Here is an 18,692-nt window from a genome sequence, read left to right on the forward strand (position 1 = left end):
GAAATGCAGCCAGAGGAAGCATTGCTGCTGTAGTATTTTTGTACAATAATTCTTTGGCTGAGCACTTCCCCAGGATGTGTGGAATATAATTACCACTTGTCTTTGAGAAGAATCACAGTCAGTTCTTCACCTGTGGCAGCACTTTTAACCTCCAGCTAATTCCAAGCTCTGGGAAAAGGAGCTGTGCTTACTGGGCATTCTGGTGTCTCAGGAAAAGTTCATGGAGAGCTTATGGAAGTCCTTCAATTTATTGCCTAGTGATCTCCGAGCAAGAGAAAGTTCCAGGTTCTGCTCCCTACTCTCTGGGCAGTTCCGTGTGTTTTGGATACACATAATCACTAGATAAAATACAGAAATAAACATCCCAGGTCATAGGAACCCATGCAGGGAGTTTCCAAATCTCTAATCTTCCGGCACCCTTTGGTAAGATGCCTTGTTTTATTTAGGATACAGATACTGGTCTTTTAGAAGACAAATAAGTTTTGACTTCCTTGTTGCTGTTTAATTTGTCCTTTAGCCATCATGCTGAGGAGGTATGTGCTGCTAATGAAACACTTATGTGGAACTGTCTTTACAAAACCATCTCCCTGGACATCTTTGAGCCGTAGACTGAGTGGTAGTCTGGGATGACAGCAATAAATTTGTGCTATACTGCTTCACTGATCTACCCTTTGGAGAACACTTCTCTAGGGCTCTCTTAAAAGCCATCACACGTTTCTGCATCCCCATTACATTCTGGAAGTGATACAGTAACGTGGCTGCTTCACACCAGTGTGAGATGGACACCAGTGCCTGATGCACGCTGCTGTAATGCATTTACTCCTTGTATGTTTGCATAGTTACAAGGGTTATGGCTGATTTTTTGGAAGAAATTCATTGTATCACGATCCTCAGTGTTTGTTACAATAAATAAAACACTGTTCTGGTGTCACCTTGGGGGGTTCACACTTTGCCGTGCCTCTGTCAGGGCGTCCCGGAGCTGGTTTGGGGGGATGGGGGAAAACCCGGACTGGATTTTCTGCTGGAGTACAGAATGGGGGAAAACACGGACTGGTTTTTTGTCCAGAGTACGGACTGGATTTTCCTGGAGTATGGAATAGGGGAAAACCCGGACTGGATTTCCAAAAAAAAAGAAAAAAAAAGAATGATTGGATTTGATGATCTCAGAGGTTCTTTCCAACCCAGCTGCTTCTATGATTCTATGATTCCATAGCTGCAAATCAGCTATGCTGTAGCACATCCTATTAAAGAAGTAATTCAAAATGTAGAGGCATAAATGAGAACTCAGTGTCTGAGTTTCTGGGAAGACTCTGACACACCTCAATTGTATCATTAAATTACAATTACTTTATTAGTCACATTAGCTTTCATTTGAATTAGTTCTGGAAAAGGAAAGGGAGAATAATTATTTGAGTTTTTTCTTTTTTTTTTTCCCCTGAAGAATGGAGAGATTTCTAAGGGAAGACTTTTTTTAAAAAATTCATTCTGCATACACCTATAGTGATACTATAGGAGTTATTCAACGCAAGTATTTAGGGATAGTAAAAATATACATTCTCCAACTGTGTCAGTGGTATAAATAACAAATCCCAAAAATGTAAAGATAATGTTAACTACTGTAAATTCCTAGGCAATATTTTATAAAACAGAATTAATTTGGTGCAAGTTCCAGTGGTCTTCATGTGATTTTTTTCAAAGTCGTGCTTGCTGCTGAGAGTTCAACTTGCAAGGAGACCTCTTGGAGCAAGCATTATTCCCAAGAATATGTTCCTTTTTCAAAGAAATATGAGTGCACAAGCAGAGTAGTTGCCAGGGAAGGAGGTGCTGCTTCTGTGAGTGTTATCAGTTCATCTCATGAGATCTGCTTCCACTGCTCAGGATCATGGAGGGGCTGGTTAGTCCAGCTGCTCCTGTGGCACCCGCAGTGGGAAGGACCCTTCCTGCCCCAGAGAAGAACTTGGGCCAAACTACTGGTTCACAGGAGAACACACCCAGGCAATTTGGCAGGCACTGCACATTCTTTTCCAAAAAACCACTTTCGTTCAATCCAGTGGTTATTTCCACAATTAAACCATGGTTGCCTGGTTAGGAGGTAATAAAAAAAACCCTCACGGTATTGTTTGAAAACTATTTCCAAATTAAAGAGGCATGTTGTCCTTCAGCACATAGTCCCTTAGCACCTGTGTAAAATACATTATTTGATCTTAAAGTAAGTTAAGGATCATGGGCATTTTCAGGCTCCTGAACTGAAATTGTTGATACAAATGGTATGTCATCAGATGTTTATCAGAACATTTTAAATCCTTCCTTAAGGCCAGGATACACATGCACAATTAATGTATCACTAGGGCAGAACACAAAGAAGAAAACAGTCCCACAGATGGTTATGTGCTTTAATACAGGTCTCACTCTTCTAAGCTCCTCTGTTTCAGTTACATTTGCTAGGACTGCATTAGATGAGCAAGCTGTTGCTTCTTTTACCCCAACTGCTATTGCTGCTGTTTTGTAGCCAGATTTTACCAGTATCAGTTCAGAATCTCCTGGGAAAACAACACGTTAAAGTATGACTGGTGTATTGATAAAGCAATATTGTATAAAATACATAATTTACACTAGTTGTGCTCTCTCTATTCTATTCTATTATGCAAAAGTATAAAATGCTAAAGGACTATTTTCAGTGTTTTGGTTTTACAACGGTGAAAGACATTAATCCTTCAACAATGATAAATGGTGTAGTCAATTCAGTTCATTCTAATTTAGACCAATTTAGCAAGGATGAGAATTTGGAATGTATTTTATGGTTACTGGTATACTGTTTGCAAGAAGTAAATGGTTTACAGGTGCATTTATTCAGATGAGTATGGCATACTGATGGCTGTAACATAGATCTTAGACTAATTCTGACCAAGATAGTATTCTAGTCTCAGATTAAAACATGAAATAAGACTGATGAGGTTTATTGTTTCTAAAGTACAAAATGGCATTTTGTAGCAACCTATTGGTAAGGAAGCTCTAAAAATTGTGAAGGGTTAGAAAAAGAATAGTAATGTACATGCATAAGGAAGAAACATTATTCTTTCTATAGGGATGAGATATCTCTTATTTATTTACCAAAACAGTCTGCAGTAGTTAAAATGCAGATCAAAAATGGAAGCCAGGTGTGAAGTGACAGATATGTGCAAATGCCAAATGTACACTTAAGGCTGTCAGCTTTGGAATCACAAGGGCTGACAGGGTACATTAAAAATATTTCAAAAATCTTGAAAGTTTAAAAAAAGATATTAAAAATATCAGTTTCCTAACAAAATACTGGCCACGATGCACAAAATAATAAGTAAACAAGTGACTTTACCGAAAACATGATAATATTGCTACAGCAAAAACATCTTTATCTAGGAGGTCACTGTCTTTTATATCAGCTGAAGGAGAAAAGTTAAATGTGTCAAAATGTTTATAAATGTGAGGGGGGGAGGATTTGTCCATTTGTTGAAAAGTTTTGTTGTCTTCAGCTTGTTGGTAGCTAATAGGTTATTCAAACTGTGACCAAATTGAAACTTCTTGATTTCAGAGTTAAGAAAATCCAAAGGTTGGGCTAGTTTCAGATTTAGTGAACTGTGTCTTACAAGGAAAGCTATTTCTGGCATGATGTCTTAGACTTACTTGTAAATATATCCTTGTACAAAATGGGGCTGCTGTTCATGTTACCGTTTTTCTTTGTGCAATCTGGCCACGTAAATCTCCTGAAACAGAATGCTTTTCTGGATTGGATCCCAGAGCATAAAGACACTAAGGGAACAGTAATAATCACAGTGACGCCTCACAGCAGTAACAGAAACACTTCTATCAGCAGCAACAGGATAAGTTGGGAAAAAATGAGATGTTATTAGTGCAATTGAGAGTGTATATCATCAGAGTCATCTTTTACTCCTCTCAGCCACATCAGTGCAGAAGAGGACATATTTTTCATGCTCTAATAAAACTGGATTCACATCCTGGAGAGGGGATAAGAGAAGGATACTCTTTAATGGAAAACCCAAATGCATCAGTGAAACATTGCTGATGTATTAAAAATAGTTAATGGTCCAGATTACAGTTCTCCTGAATTTCTTCATTCAGCTAAGCTGGCTGCTTTCTCGTGCCCTTGAGAAACCTTGCAGTTTCCCAGAGCACAGCATTCTCGTAAAGAGGAAAAGATCACTGCTGAAAACTTGGGTTATGTGTAGCAGCAACACACTATTACAGGTTTTCTAAATTCTCAGTGTCAGTTCTTATGGCCAGGTGTGCACTTGCCCCCTCCTTGGGCCTCACCCACCCTTGCCCATGGGCCCAACAGACCCTTTCAGCCCAGCCTGGGGTGGTCCATCCCAGCCTGAGCAGCACTGGGGGAATTCCAGCCTCTCCCTTGCCGTATCTGATGCTGCCCCTGACCAGAGTGGGGGAACCCAGGACCTCTTTCATCTCTTGCTGTGCCTGTGGCCATTACCTGTCCCCTCTCTGCTCACTGTGTTCAGACCCTGCAGGGCTGTACCCAGTAGAGGAGAGCAGAGACAGTCCTGGTGCCAGGCTTGGCTCCTGGCTCGTCGCCTGCTCAGGGAGCAGCCCCGTTCTTTCTGTGCCAGGATAATGCAGAACCCCAAAGAGCATTGTAGGCAAACTAGGCTGCTTTTTAAAGACAGGATTATCAGAAGGCTTTCCCTTTTCCCTTTTTCCTCTTTCTGTGGTGGCTTCAGTCAGTGGAAAGTAAAGTCTTCTGAACATTCTTGAAAATCCCATCTTAAATAAAAGTCTTGTTTCTAGTTTGGGAGGAAGAGAGCTAATAGGTTCTGAGAACTAAAGGATGATAATAATAATTAGAGTTCTCTATTGTCAATAGTTTGCCTTTTTTTGCCTTTCAGCATGACATCCTGTAGTCTTTGAGGTTATCCTGTAGTCTTTGAGGTTTTTATTGTGGCACTCCATAAAACATGCATACAGTGTGGAAACTGATACTCACATAAGGGAAGTAATCTCATAAAGTCATAGAAAAGAGCAGCTTCAAAACTGGGAATAGAAATGCCCTCGTTCTGTCTTCTGAAAAGAAATTTTCATGAAAGAAGTTACATTAGTTCTTGGAAATTTCTTCTTCAAAATTTTTATGAAAAATTTCCTTATCAGGAAATACACTGCTGCTGTTGCTAAAGCTTCCACTGGGTTAAAGAAATCAAGACCTAAGCAAAATGTTAGATAATTTTCTTACTAATTCTGTCTTTCTGTTTCTCTCTTTGGTTCAACTCTTGTTTTCAATTCTCCTTTTCCACTGAATGACAAGGACATAAGGGCAGAGAAGACACACCATGCAGGTCTATATCTTAATTATTCAGTGCAGTGCAAGAGTACTCTGTTGCTTTGCTAAAGAATTGCAAGTTTCTGTATTCTCCACCTTCTCCATCTTGCTCTCAGAACAACTAAGACGTCCTTTTCCTTGAAGTCATTAATCCAAGTTGGAATGATTAGCATTACCAAACTGCAAATATTATCAAAAATAAGGTTGAAAGGCTCAGGAAATCAATGATGCAATCCTCCCAAAATTAATTTAAAAAATGAGAATAGTGACAGGTTAATCTTGTAATTTGAAATTTCCTGTGATTAAAGTTTCTATCTCTTTCTGCTGCTCAGATATCCTTACAAGAGAAAGCAGTTTCCTAAAATGCAGTCTATACTTTTATTTCTTACCTGACATATTATGAAGAAAAGATTATTCCACTTTTTCTTAGCAGCAGTTTATATATATATATATATATATATATATATATTCCTTTTTTCTTATTGTGTTCAATATTAATCAATCTCATGCCTTTTAATCTCCCTAAGTAAAAATTTCTGGGCTACTGATCACTTCTCATGACTCTCTTCTGAGCTTGCCTTTTGATCCATGTCTCTAAACTACAGTGTCCCAGTTCAACTACAGTATTCCAGCTGAGGTCTTTTTGGTGCTGTCTGATGCATTAAGTAAGCTGTTTTTCATGGAATCCTCCTCCACAACCCTGCTGAAATCACATTGAGATGTTCTTTTTGGATAAAATGAAGATGATGACAGCTTACAAGACAGCATCATCGATTGTATTACCAAACATTATGCCAAACCTTTGAAAAAAAAAGAAAGTTACCTGCTTCGGGCATGGTTCTCAAAGAAGTTGTCCTCTTTCTCTAATAGTTATTATGGTACCAGCAATGAAATAAGGATGTGATAATCTCATCCTTCCCAAAGCTCTGCAGTCAATCCCATTCAAATCCAATCCTGTTATAACAATTGCAAGTCTCAGTGGTCATACCTCTGTGTCTCTTTAAATGCTCAGTGGCTTTGTACTTGTTAGCTGAAAAGGTCTACTAAACACTTATATGTTTCTGGTAAAAAATTATCATGTTTGTAAACACACACACACACACACACCCCCGCCCCAGCGCTCAAAGAGCACAAGAACAAACGTCTCACAGCTCTTTGGTAAGCTTCTGTTATGATAAAATAAAGGACTTGATGTTATTTCACTTCTAATAAAAACTTGTCATCTAATGTGACAGCACAAATAGCTATCACTGAACAGTCAAAGAGAACAGCTCCCAAATGGACCATAGTGTTTAGACAAACAGTTTGGCTGATTCTATATGTAGAAATGAAAATGAGAGTTAAGTCAGAGTTTTGTAGACAAATGTCTAGCAGAATTTAAAAAGAATCTAAACTGATTGTTCAACCTTTTCTGCTCAGTAGGATCCACTGTATCAAAGAAAGGGATAGCTGCCTTCAGCTTTCAGAAATCAGATAGTGGATATAGCAAAAACAAAGCGTTTTCAAAAGGTGTTCAAGTAGAGGGCTTACCGCAAAAATAAGGAGAATTTTGCAAGGAGGAATTTAGAAAATGAATAATCACTAAGCTTGAGACAACATCTGGACCTATATGATACAATCAACCTTACTGCAAAGGCCTATATAAAGCCTGCTGGATTTAGGATTCCTCTGAATAGTAAATAGGAGTGGAAGGGAACCTGTTAAACTGAGGAACAAACTCTTCACCGTTAAGAAACAGCTCTTTTTCTTTCTTGATTTGACCCTAAACAGGGCAAGGATTTGGCAAGGGAAATTTAGAAGTTGTTCTAGTGGAAAAAGTCTGATAGATTTTTATTCTTTTGTATCTCAAGAGCTAAAAATTAGGCTGAAGCAATTGATGTTACTCCAGTTACTACAAAGATGTTAATTTAATAATTGCTTTACTTTTTTCCTTGTAATTAATCTGAATTACAGAGCTTTTCTATGTACAACTCCACCCTTTGCCGTGAAAGTGCTTTCTGCACTTTACTAACTAGTGTGCCCAGCTCTGTAAGCAGAGTTTGTACACTTTCACGTGGTGGTTGAATAATTAATAAAACTAGGTTTCTCTGAAAGCTCTGTTCAACAAGCTTTAACTGACTAGAACAAAAAATAAAAATGTTGAAAACAAGGCACTGACTTCAAACACAACCTTCAGCAGGAGCTAATGGTAAAGTTGTGCTCATCCAAAGGAAATAAAAAGGTCAGATTACAAAAAGGGCTAAATCACAACCTGCATATTGCTTTTGAGAGAATTTGCCAACTTACACTTAAGTTCATTCTCCATCTTTCTCTCTCAATATCTTTAACCTTACCTGTATCAGCAAAATTAAGTGATGGTCTTTTGAACTTTTAAAGTTATTATGTGACTGTCTTGCATGGGTGGTTTCTTCAGCATCATATGGAAGGATGGATCCAATCTTTTCCACCTCTCATGTAGTCCTTGGGACTGTGTTAGTTTTGACATGTAAAGAAGTGAAGCTGTGAAGAAGAGTGTAGATCAGATAAATCCATCAAGCATTATGCCTGTTCTTAGATGCTCTGTCTCTTTTGGAAGAAGTATACAGATAACTGAGATACAGTCAGATAAGGGAAATGGTCACGTTATCTGTATCTGTATGAACTGTCCAGAGATCACTCAGTAGTTGGACTATCGAATGTATGTACTATATAGCTTTCAATCAAATTAATCTGCTTTGCTATAACTTTGTTTTACTGCAAATAGTCATGCACAATAGCAAAGCCAGGAAAATTCATATTCTTACTTAAAGCTTCTAGAATACAATAGCAGAAAACTCCTTGAGTTGTCAAAATCTGCCTTTAAGATACTGCAGAAATAAGCTTGACTTTAATTTTTATTTTTTTTTTTCTCAATGCCAGCATAAAAAATGTGTATTTCTCTTCTTTCTGACATTCCTACAAAGGACATACAATTCAGCATAAAACATTTTATAATTTTTCTACATTTGTGCTTCCCAAATACTGGTATACTGACATGTAAGATACTGACATGAGAGTTGCAGGTCTACTTTTCTTTCTCATATACACAAAGAGCTAAAGTACTCAAAGAGTCTTGGCGAGTTTAAATCAACATAGCTCTGCAGGTGCTAATGAAGTTATGTTAATTTACACTAGCACAGGGTGTACTAAATCTCTCAAGAGCAAATGTTCCCTTTGATTACATTTTGCTGTTAGGTATAAGCGTTGCTCCATTCCAACAAAATCACTGCCTATTGTTCTTTCTAGATCCATATATTCCCTTTAAAGAAAGCAATCATTACATGGTTTTGAATGTTCCTTGCCTGTGTAAGTACTTATAAAGACACTTCTGAAATCACTTACACTTAATAGGCCATGAAAAGACACAAAGGAGCTAAAGAAACTCCAAGGTTGCATCAAATTATTTCAGATTTTTCAGATTGTACAGTTGTGCTAAGTCTCAATGAACACCTGTTAAGCTTCATAATGCCATGAAAACATCCTCCTGTCATACTGGGACCCAGAGTGTTGAATTTTGAATGCCAGAATACAATTACTCCTTTTCAGTGCTGGTTAAAAATGTCTCAGCTAATAACTGACAAAAGTAAAGCTACAGAAAATTCCTCAGCAGAATTACATGTAAATCTGTGGAAGCTCACATTTTTGATCATTAGGTATATTTTGCATAAGTCAGGGTAGTAAAAACATTTAGTTGAATTGTATGAAGTGAACTAAACATCATGACTAATGTTAAATTAAGAACACCAGCAGGGAAATAGTTGAGATAAAGAACTGCCGGAATTTAAGATAATATCAAGGAGTAATGACCTATGTATCAATTTCTTTATTAAAGTACTATGTGGGGCAAGGTCAGAATGAGGAAGATTGAGAAAGATTGACTTTACTTACATAAGTTTTGCATTCTAAACTGACAGGACAGAAGAGTCATGTATTAAAGGAGAAGTGGCAGAGACACGCTGCTTCCACCAACTTGTTAACAGGCAAAAGGTGAAACAGGAGGATGATGTGCTGAAGAGAAAATTAACCCAAATTTCATTGCCAGACCCTCAGTAGTAAACTGTACTTCACTTTCTGATGTAATACTCAAGTCAGTCTCTGTTGTCCTTGAGGGCAACCTGGATTAATCTTTACTCTTCATTGATCCTAAAGCTTCCGAAACCTGGCCATTGATACAATTTTCAATAGCCTCAGGTCTGTGTCTCACTGCAACCTCAGTGACAAGAAATCATTGACTTAAAACAATATTTGGGGCATGCCTCCTTCCTCTATTTTTTGCCCTTGGTACACTCTCTAAAAAAAGGGTTTAAACATTAGTGGTTGACAATTCTGTGTCCTCATTTCAAAGTCGTTATATGAGGAAACTTCCATCCTGTCTGCCTATTTTCTCAGAGATGTATGAAGAAGAAAAGGAAAGAATATTCAACATAATCAAGGTATAAAACTTATGTTCAAAAAACATGTGCAAGAAAGGAAGGGAGAAAAGAGAAAAAAGATGGAGTAAAGCTATTGAATGGTACTTGTATGGTATGTGTTTTTAGAGGATGAAGGAGTAAGAACCTGAAAAACAGAACATTTTCCTGAAATATGAGAAGATGTAATCCTAACATTTTCCAATTCTATAGCTGGATATAGAAGCTTACTAGAATTGTTATCCTCCTCCTAGGGTTAATGCTGCAGACCTAGTTTGCTTCAGCAGCTTTTCAACTGTATTCTTCTCTGCAATTAAAAAAAACAAACAAACAAAAAACTCACAAAAAATTAAGAAAAAATAACCTAATAATACACTCAATAAATAAATAGAATAACCTAATAAACCTCACTTTCACAGCTGTCTCTAGCATCTGTATGCAGAGTTTTCACCCACCACTGGAATGGACTGAAAGTGAGTGAAACCATACCAAATTGAAACCACAAGGATTTTTACACAAGGAAGAGGTAATCTTCTTCACTGGAATTTAGCCAGAACACAGAGGATATTAGACCATCATTTCACAACTGCTATGGGATTGTCAGTGGCAAAAGAAACTCTTTTTTGCATCATCCAAAGGATGACGTTGTTATAGAACAGCGACTCAAATCTGTCTTGCTCTCTTATTTAAGTAGTGACCTGGCTTGACCTCTTTTAGCGCAGGAGAATCTTAACAGGCTCACAGGCTCAGGTGAACTAGTCTGGCTGCAGGCTTGCTGCCAGACAAGAGACACTGAACCTTGTAAAGAAATCTATCTGGGATAATTGGAAGTCAAACTTTTCATGGAGAATTATTACAGTTTATTTTGGTCTCCATTTAAGTAGTTTGGTCAGATCAGCATTCCTGAGAGAGAAAAAGGATAAAGAAACACAGTTATGTATGCAATAGTTTTTATAGCAGAACACCCTTCAGAAATCCAGGCTTTGTCTTAAAAGAGTCAGTACTTTACATGCAGTGTATCATGTAAGGTCTTTGTGTAGTTATCTAGTGGAATATTTTAAGATATGCTGAACCTTGTGAAATTTTCACTAAAGAGTCCTGTCTTCCCATGGTGTCTTTCCCTGTGTTTCAGTGTGTTTGAATGCATGAGAAAATGCAAACTAGCTCGTTTTGAATCACAGAAACTAAAGGCTATTGATTGTACTGGCCCTCCTTCTGCCAACATGCTGCTGCATCTTACATTAGAATTCAAATCCTTTCTCCTCTTCCTCTTCTTCATATCTGAAAAGTTTCCTGTACCAACATATTTACAAAATATGTTGGGTACAATGGATTGGGCTGTCAGTAACCTTTCCTAATAGCCTTCTTCAGTTTTCCTGTTTTCTTTCAAGCGTGTGTTCCCTAGTCACAGCTGTTTAGACAATCCTAAATAATGTTGGTCTTTTCTTTATTCACCTTTTTTTTTTTTTACAGAACATTTGTAAATGATAATCAAATTCCCTTTTCAGTTTCCTGTGCTGTAGTTTGTAATATCAGTTTTGAAACTTAACATATTAATGGATTTTGTTGGTTTCAGGATACACATGAACATGTTATCACTTCCTGAAATTGCAGAGATCAGATGGAATTCTTTGACATAGATTCATAAGAGATGGCCACCTTCCTCATTTTTGAAAGCTGGACCATGACCTTGGCACCACTTATCTCCAGATAGTTGTAATTAGCATAATTTTTAGTTTATTATTAGTTGTATCCTGTGTCAGTGAGGAACCATTAGCAAGTGGTAGAACTGCATCATGTCCCATCTTCCTTTTCTTTACTAATGTGACCTGACGTTTTTGGTGACAGTTTCCACAGAAAAATTTGAAAATTTTGACAAGTAGCATTGGTTTCATTAACACACTTGTGGTCCCCCTCATATCAGTCATGCCCAGCCTTCCTAGCTTGGATAGCTAAGATAAGCAGCACACTTTTCTTGACATAACATCATGCTGTGAACAGCAGGGAAAACAAGTGGAAGGGGAGGAAGTATGAGAGATGAGGAGAGCATTGTAGCTGCAAGCCTGCACAGGTAATCAGTTTTGCCCAGCTAAAACTCAATACACCCTGATGAAGGGAATTAGAAAGTGTGTCATGAGTATGAGCCACTCTTCAGTAAATACAAAAGGGAAAAAATCCCAACTTTAAAGTATCCAAATTCAGAACAAAATGGAGCTTTTCCCTGTTAGCAATGGTAACGGGGGAAGAGCCTTTGAGATAATAATATGAAGTTAAAAAAGATCTGTGAAATGAGAAAAAAATGATAAGGTTTCTTCTTCAAAATGATTTCCAATCAGTCTCTGTCTTTTACTTTAGTTGGCTGATTTCACTAATTAAATTGTCCAGCTTTGAATATATTGACCATTTTAAAACTGCACCATGCATTGTAGTAAGCACAGCAACGAGTTAGTTCTGTAGCAGTTGACTTCCAAACAGATAAAGATTTAAGTATGTGCTTAATTTTCAGCATGTTACAAATCCTACTGGAGCCGAGAGGGATTATTCACCTGCTTAAATTCTGTACAACTTTATGTATTTTGCTGAAGTAGAGCCAGCAAGATATTAAATTCATTCTGAAACAGCCCAAAGTGCTTTCAGGAAACATAAAGTATATGCATTCCACCCAATGTAACAAAGGAGAACCTATGAAACGCAGCAGTCTGTTGCTATATTGCTAATCTAGCTAGCATGACTGATGGATTTACAGTTTTTTGTGTGATCCAGTACAATTCAAGTCATAAATTTTCTTACTAGGAAATTTAAGCCAGGCTTTAGCTGAAACACCTGTTGCTGCATTCAATAAATTCAAGTAGTTATTTAAGTCATTGAAGCAAGGACTTCTTTCTTATTACATGTATGGCAGTATAGCGACTAACATTATGGAGCTCTATTTTTAGTACAGCTTCTATTAATATTGCTAATGGAACACAAATTATTGACATGGAATTATAATTTGTATGAGCTATAGAGTAGCAGTGCTGTCAGGTTTACAGCCTTCCCTAGGAAAACATTAGGAATTTTGTTTAGCATCAGCTCTATAGAGAAATGTGCTTTATTAAATGCATTATTCCATAATTTTGTGTCCTCTTCTAAGCAATGTTAACCATGTCTTAGGCTGCCAAGCTTAAGCCCAGAAGGCTGCAAGTGATTTGGCGCCAGCAGGTCTGTACAATAAAAATGAGGCAATAGTGACCATTTAAATGTGCACTACAGCATGGCCAGCTAGAATGTCTTTCAAAGAGAAAAATGTACAGTACCATAAAAGAAATATCATATTCAATCATTTATGAAGAATAAACAGAGCAGCATTTCCTCTTTGCTCTCCAGTGTGTGCTCAGCATGCTCTTGTGAGTTGTGGCGTAGCATTTCATTTACAAAAAATGAAGTGAAATATCAATAATTGTTCATCTTCTTTTGATGGCCTCAAAGTGTGCTGGCTATGTTTTCAAAACCCTGTACTTCCCAGGAGAAGGGAGCAGTTGAGTAAGGGATTTCAAAAGGACATAAAGCAGAAAAAGGATTTGTATATGTGCAGTGTGATAGCTCATTGCACTGCATGTAATGATAATGCATCAGTGTGCTGGCAGCCATCCCCTGCATCTATCATGACACCATTGTTCGTGTATTTGATGAAGTCAACAGCCTGCTTTGATTCTGGTGAACTCATGTGGCTGTGAGGTGCAGTGTGCTTGATTAATTTTCTTATGTGAAAAATCAGGTAAATAAAGGCAGGTTCACAGTTTTATAGGAAATAAAGTAAGGATCTTAGCTTGTCCTCACAGTGAATCCCAACTAATATTTGCTGAGGTTCGAGGCAGTCAGATAAAATTCATTCTCTTTTCCCCTCCTTTCTCACTCACTCTTCACCTCATTCTTCAAATTCCCCAAGTCAAGCTTAACAAGTGTAGTGCTAAGGTGTGATGAGAAGCAGTTCTTATGATTTCCCAACTTCAACAGAAACACTAAATATGGGAAATTTGCCTCTCCTTCAAGAAAATGTAATGCTGCTGAATCTTATATTGAAATGTAATGTGAAAAAAGTAAAATCATGGAATTTTTTTCCTTGATAACAAGAAATTATGTAAATTATACACATCAAATGATTGCTGAACAACATGATAACACTGATTCACAGATTTTTAAACCTACTTTGTGGTAACCAAATTACAGAAAGGGTTGCACCAAAACGTAGGAAGCATCACTTTTTGCTGGCTTACAATCATTACCCTGGTAATTTTACAGGCTGCAGTCATCACTATATATCTTAATCCTGACAAAAGTAGGGTCCGTGTTCCAGATTCTTCCTGTGTGAAGAGGTTGTGACTTAGTTAAACCATCAAGTTGTCTTTGAGAAGAAGGGAGTTTGTGTGAGTTCTTAACCTTTCATAAACCCTGCTGCCCAACCTTTCATTGAAGAGAGAGTACATCACTTGACAACTATGTCTGTAGTCAGAAGCTGTACAGATTTGCAGTTGCAAGGCACCATGAAGCAATTCTTCCAACACATTTTGTTTTGTTTATTAACCAGTAGATCAGGCAAGCAAGAGGAGGCATGAATTTGTGGAGCTGTGGCTATGTCTTACCAACACATATTGTACGTATATCAAATAGCTGACCAGATTTCAAAAATTCAGCTAACTCTTAGTTCTGAGTACTTTCATAAAAACAGAAATATGTGAACACTTCAGGTGAAAGGTAATACTCCATAATAACGAGATCATATTCTAATATTTAATTTTCCTTCAGTCAACAAATAATATCTCAACTCTCAATCTTTCTAACTTGAGAAAATCTCCACACCCGAAAAGCTTTCATGTGCAAGAGGGTAAACCTCAGTTTGTATTAATATTACTGTTACTTTAGGGCAACCCTTCCTTTTTTAAATACTTCCATATTGCTATCAAATATTTTGAAACTATTATGTGAAAGAGATAATGTAGTTAACGGTTATTATCATGCAGATAAGTCTTTCTTAGACAACTGAGTCTTCAGATCTAAGAAAGGCTGAAATACTTAACTTCTGGAAGGACTGTAAATATATACCTCTTAAAGTTATAACAGGGAAACTTACAGTGACCTTCAGATTAATTTATGACAAATTAATTTCATCTTTTTTCTTTCTACTCTTAGGATAAGAAGAGGTTTTAATCTTGACTGAAACAGTTAGGATAGAAGAAAGCTGTAGTAATGTCACTTAAACTATGACTTCAGCAGTTCAGTTTCCTTTGCTCTTGGGAGGTGATTTTATTATATTCCCTGTTTATATGGCTACCTCCAAACAAATATCATTCTTCCCATGGAGAAAATAAGGAATAGGGAATACTTTGTGCTTCTATATCACATTTTAATTAAACTCGTATTTCAACTGGTGTAAAAAATGTATGTAATGTATGGTCAGATTCATTACAAGAAAAAGAACAGTTTAAACTATTTTTCTTTAAATTAATATTCAGGTTTTATTTTATTATTTATAGAAAAATACAAATGTAGAGGGACTTAAACTGATTTTGAAAATTGGATTTTTAAAATTTTTATTATAGTTTTAACATTAAATTTTTCTCTTAAATTGAAATAAACCTAAGGGTTTATATTCAGACCATGAGTTCCTGGTCCAGAGAATCACACAAGCCTTAGGAAACTTTAAATTTATTCTGTAGACTTCAAAGTTTTGTGTGACCCTGCAAACACAAAAGGGAATTCTGCACATGTGGTTGTTTCTGTTTTCTTACATACTGATTTTGCATGAAAGCCATTTCATTGATGCCATAATTTAAAAGGAAAAAATGTGTTTGTTTTTTTGCAGTGAAAAATGGTTTATCCACAGTAATGTAGCAAGCCAGCAGCATTAGTATTAGGTGAAAGAGTTGTGAGCTTTTTATACTGGGAAATTCAACCTCAAATGAAATCAAGATGTAACATATGGATGATTTCAATTAGACTAACTTGTATTTCAGTGAACCCAGATTAAATTTCAAACTCCTAAGGCGGTATCTGTTTACTTCAATACGGTGATTTGCTCAGCTGTTGGATCACTGGCCTATGGATTGGATTTCTAGGCATGGAACTTGGTCTCAATGTTTTTAGGCACTCAAAGAGGCTCTTACTGTTGAGGATGTAAGAGCCCCACAGTTGCAGATTAATAGCCACTCTAGTAGAAGAACCTTCATGGCAGTCTCAGTTTAAATTTCCTTGAGCCTTTAGTAATAATCTTGCTACATGACTGGTCCTTTGTATTAGAGGGGTGAAAGTAATCCCATTGCTGTGCCTTTGGCCTGAGGTATCCTTGAAAAATCTGTCCATAAGAGGGTCACTAATATAAATTGATATTCTGCTTGTTAGTGTTTGGTGGGAGGGATCCTATAGCTAACTGGTCCCAGGATAGTCAACTTGTTTCAGGAACGGGATTCCTAAAAAAAATGGAGATTTAAAGGTGATGAAATTACGCTTATTTCAATCTGTGCAAAAGGTTAACAGCCCATCAGAACTCTGATCACGACCAGAGGTGGCTCTTACATTTGTGAAATTAAACCACGCTGAGATTTCATTGACTAATAGTTGTGAAAATTTATGGCCAGTAAACAGAACCTCTGACAAAAATTTGGAACTGTCAGGCAGCTTCAGCTGTTACAAATACAAATTTACATTGCTCATTCTGAAACAGTATGTTTCTGTTTCCTCTTCTCATCAGATTTGCACAAAGCAGTTGACTCTTTATGGAAGATAAATTGAGATAGATCTGTAGGGGATTCCAGTTCAGTAATGCCAAAGCTAAGCAGTTAAAAGAGAGAGGGTGAATCTGATGAAAATTAATGGAAGAGAGACTTTAGTCATCCCCCACTGTAAAATTCTATCTGATGTAGGTCAGATTGTAGCTGAGTCTTTTCTTCTTTAGTAAACTGAGTACAGTGGGGTGTCTTTTTTCAGGGCCTTTCAGCCTGCTGTGCAAAAGCTGTCTCCAACTGTATCCATAATGAAAAAGCATAACTTACCAAACTGATAATGGATTATTTAATAATTCTTCTTGGTCAATGTTTTTCTTCTATAACCTATTCAAAAGTTGGATTAATATGTTATAATATAATATAAAAATTGTGACTTTGTAAGGTATTTGATCTTTTGTGAACTGGGCCTCCTGGAGTTACATTCACCAAGAATTCTTAGAGAGGATGACTCCTGGAAAGGGGTGGTCTCATTTGTTTCCTCTCTATTATTTTATTTATTCCTTATTTGTACATAGACTTCAAAATGTTACTTCATTACTATATTTCTGACTTTTCCAGACTAGCTCATGCATGGAGATACACAGGCTGGAATGAAAGCCTTTTATCACATTTTTTAACAGGAAATTACCTTCCAGTTATGCAAATTACCCAAATCAAGGAGATAAATGCAAGTGTGAACAACAAGGAAGAATTATTTGAAACTCATTTGTATTCAGGTTATCACATTCATCATCCTCACTGTTAGTCTGTGCTCCATTGGAGCTCTTCATAGTGTTTGTACTATTTCCTTCATTTTCTATTTCCTGTTATTTATCTTTTCTTTGTTGTTTTATCTTTGCTACTGTCAGTCAGCCTGACAATAATATATATAAAATCATTAAACAAACAAATAGTTGTTAGGGCATCTCTTGGCTGATAACTAGCAAAGAAGTGGTTGTATCTCAACAATTTATGGTTTTACTGACAGCATAATTCACTGTAACTTCACAGTTCCTAGCTAGGAGAGAAACTGAGAAAGAGACCAAAATATTTAGGAAAAATCAGATAAGGTACAAGAAATTTTGTGGTGTAGCAAATGGTGTGAGATAGATCCTCAGCATATAAACTATAGGTATGCTGATTGACATTTGGAAAGAAGGTGTCCCTGCAAAAACAGCACTAATTTTGATAAATCAAGTGAACCCAGGATAACTACTAAGTCATAGAAATATTTCTATTCATAGTTTCATCTCAAATAGCTGGAGTTTTAGTTATTCGAGTCCTTTGTTAAGTCTAATACTTAGATTTTGAGCTCTTGGAACAGTGGCTGTCTCTCTCCATTTCATGGGTGTCCAGATGCTGTCACATGACTGTCTTGCTTTTTCATTGTGGTCCTTAGCCAGGACCAAGGTATGACAAAAGTTATTCATGTGTCAGCTGCTCTCAAGTTACTTGGGTGGGCTATAGCTTTTCTTGCCTTTGGAATAAGTTTTCCATATCTAAAACTATATCCAGAAATACATGCCAGCTTGCATTCACTTGTAAAAGTAATGTGCACAATTAAAAAACCCCATAATTTTGTAGATTTAATTTACCTTTCTGTTCAATGTCGATAGTGTTGCTCAACTGAGTTTATTACTAAAAATTTCTGATGAGCAAGAATTTTATTGGAAATTTTACATCTATGGATAGATCTGGAACTGTAAATACTGAACTGACATGTATGTCAGATCACACACCATCCTTTACCTGGTGTGTGCTTCCCCTCCTTGCATTAATTTTTTGTATATGTGAAGTTTCAAAAAGACACCTTTTTCTTGAATTCTTTTGCAACTGCAAAGGAAAGTACAAAAGCTTCCCTGAAGATGAAAAATAGAGTTGGTTGATAGGATGTTAGTCTACAATATTCAGATTATATTCATAGAAAGCACGTCTGAACAAATGGCAGTGCCAGTTCAGAGTCACTGCTCTGCATGTCAAGTGCTTCATACATAAGAATTGAAAGTATCAATTCTAGGACAGATCTTTTAACCATGCCCACCACAGGAAAACACTAATAAGCAATCAATTCTGCTGCTGTCCAAGGGACCCTTTCAAAAGCATGACAATCCATTTTAAAATGAAGCAGACCTATCAAGCAGCTATATCATTTCTTCCCATTACCTGTGTTCTCAGATTGCAAATTCATGTGCAGAAGAAGGC

General features: G+C 36.9%; 1 long non-coding RNA gene across 1 annotated transcript; it reads left to right on the forward strand.

Annotated features, from left to right (window-relative positions):
* The first annotated feature begins 305 nt into the window (after window positions 1-305).
* On the forward strand, window positions 306-18,428 carry LOC113944002. The gene is made up of 3 exons (XR_003526548.1): window positions 306-390; window positions 5,671-5,676; window positions 18,419-18,428. It is a non-coding gene; the product is annotated as an uncharacterized LOC113944002 (long non-coding RNA).
* Window positions 18,429-18,692: the final 264 nt, after the last annotated feature.

The sequence above is a fragment of the Corapipo altera genome, unplaced genomic scaffold (genome assembly GCF_003945725.1).
Source record: "Corapipo altera isolate COAL_440 unplaced genomic scaffold, ASM394572v1 45, whole genome shotgun sequence".
Taxonomy (NCBI): domain Eukaryota; kingdom Metazoa; phylum Chordata; class Aves; order Passeriformes; family Pipridae; genus Corapipo; species Corapipo altera.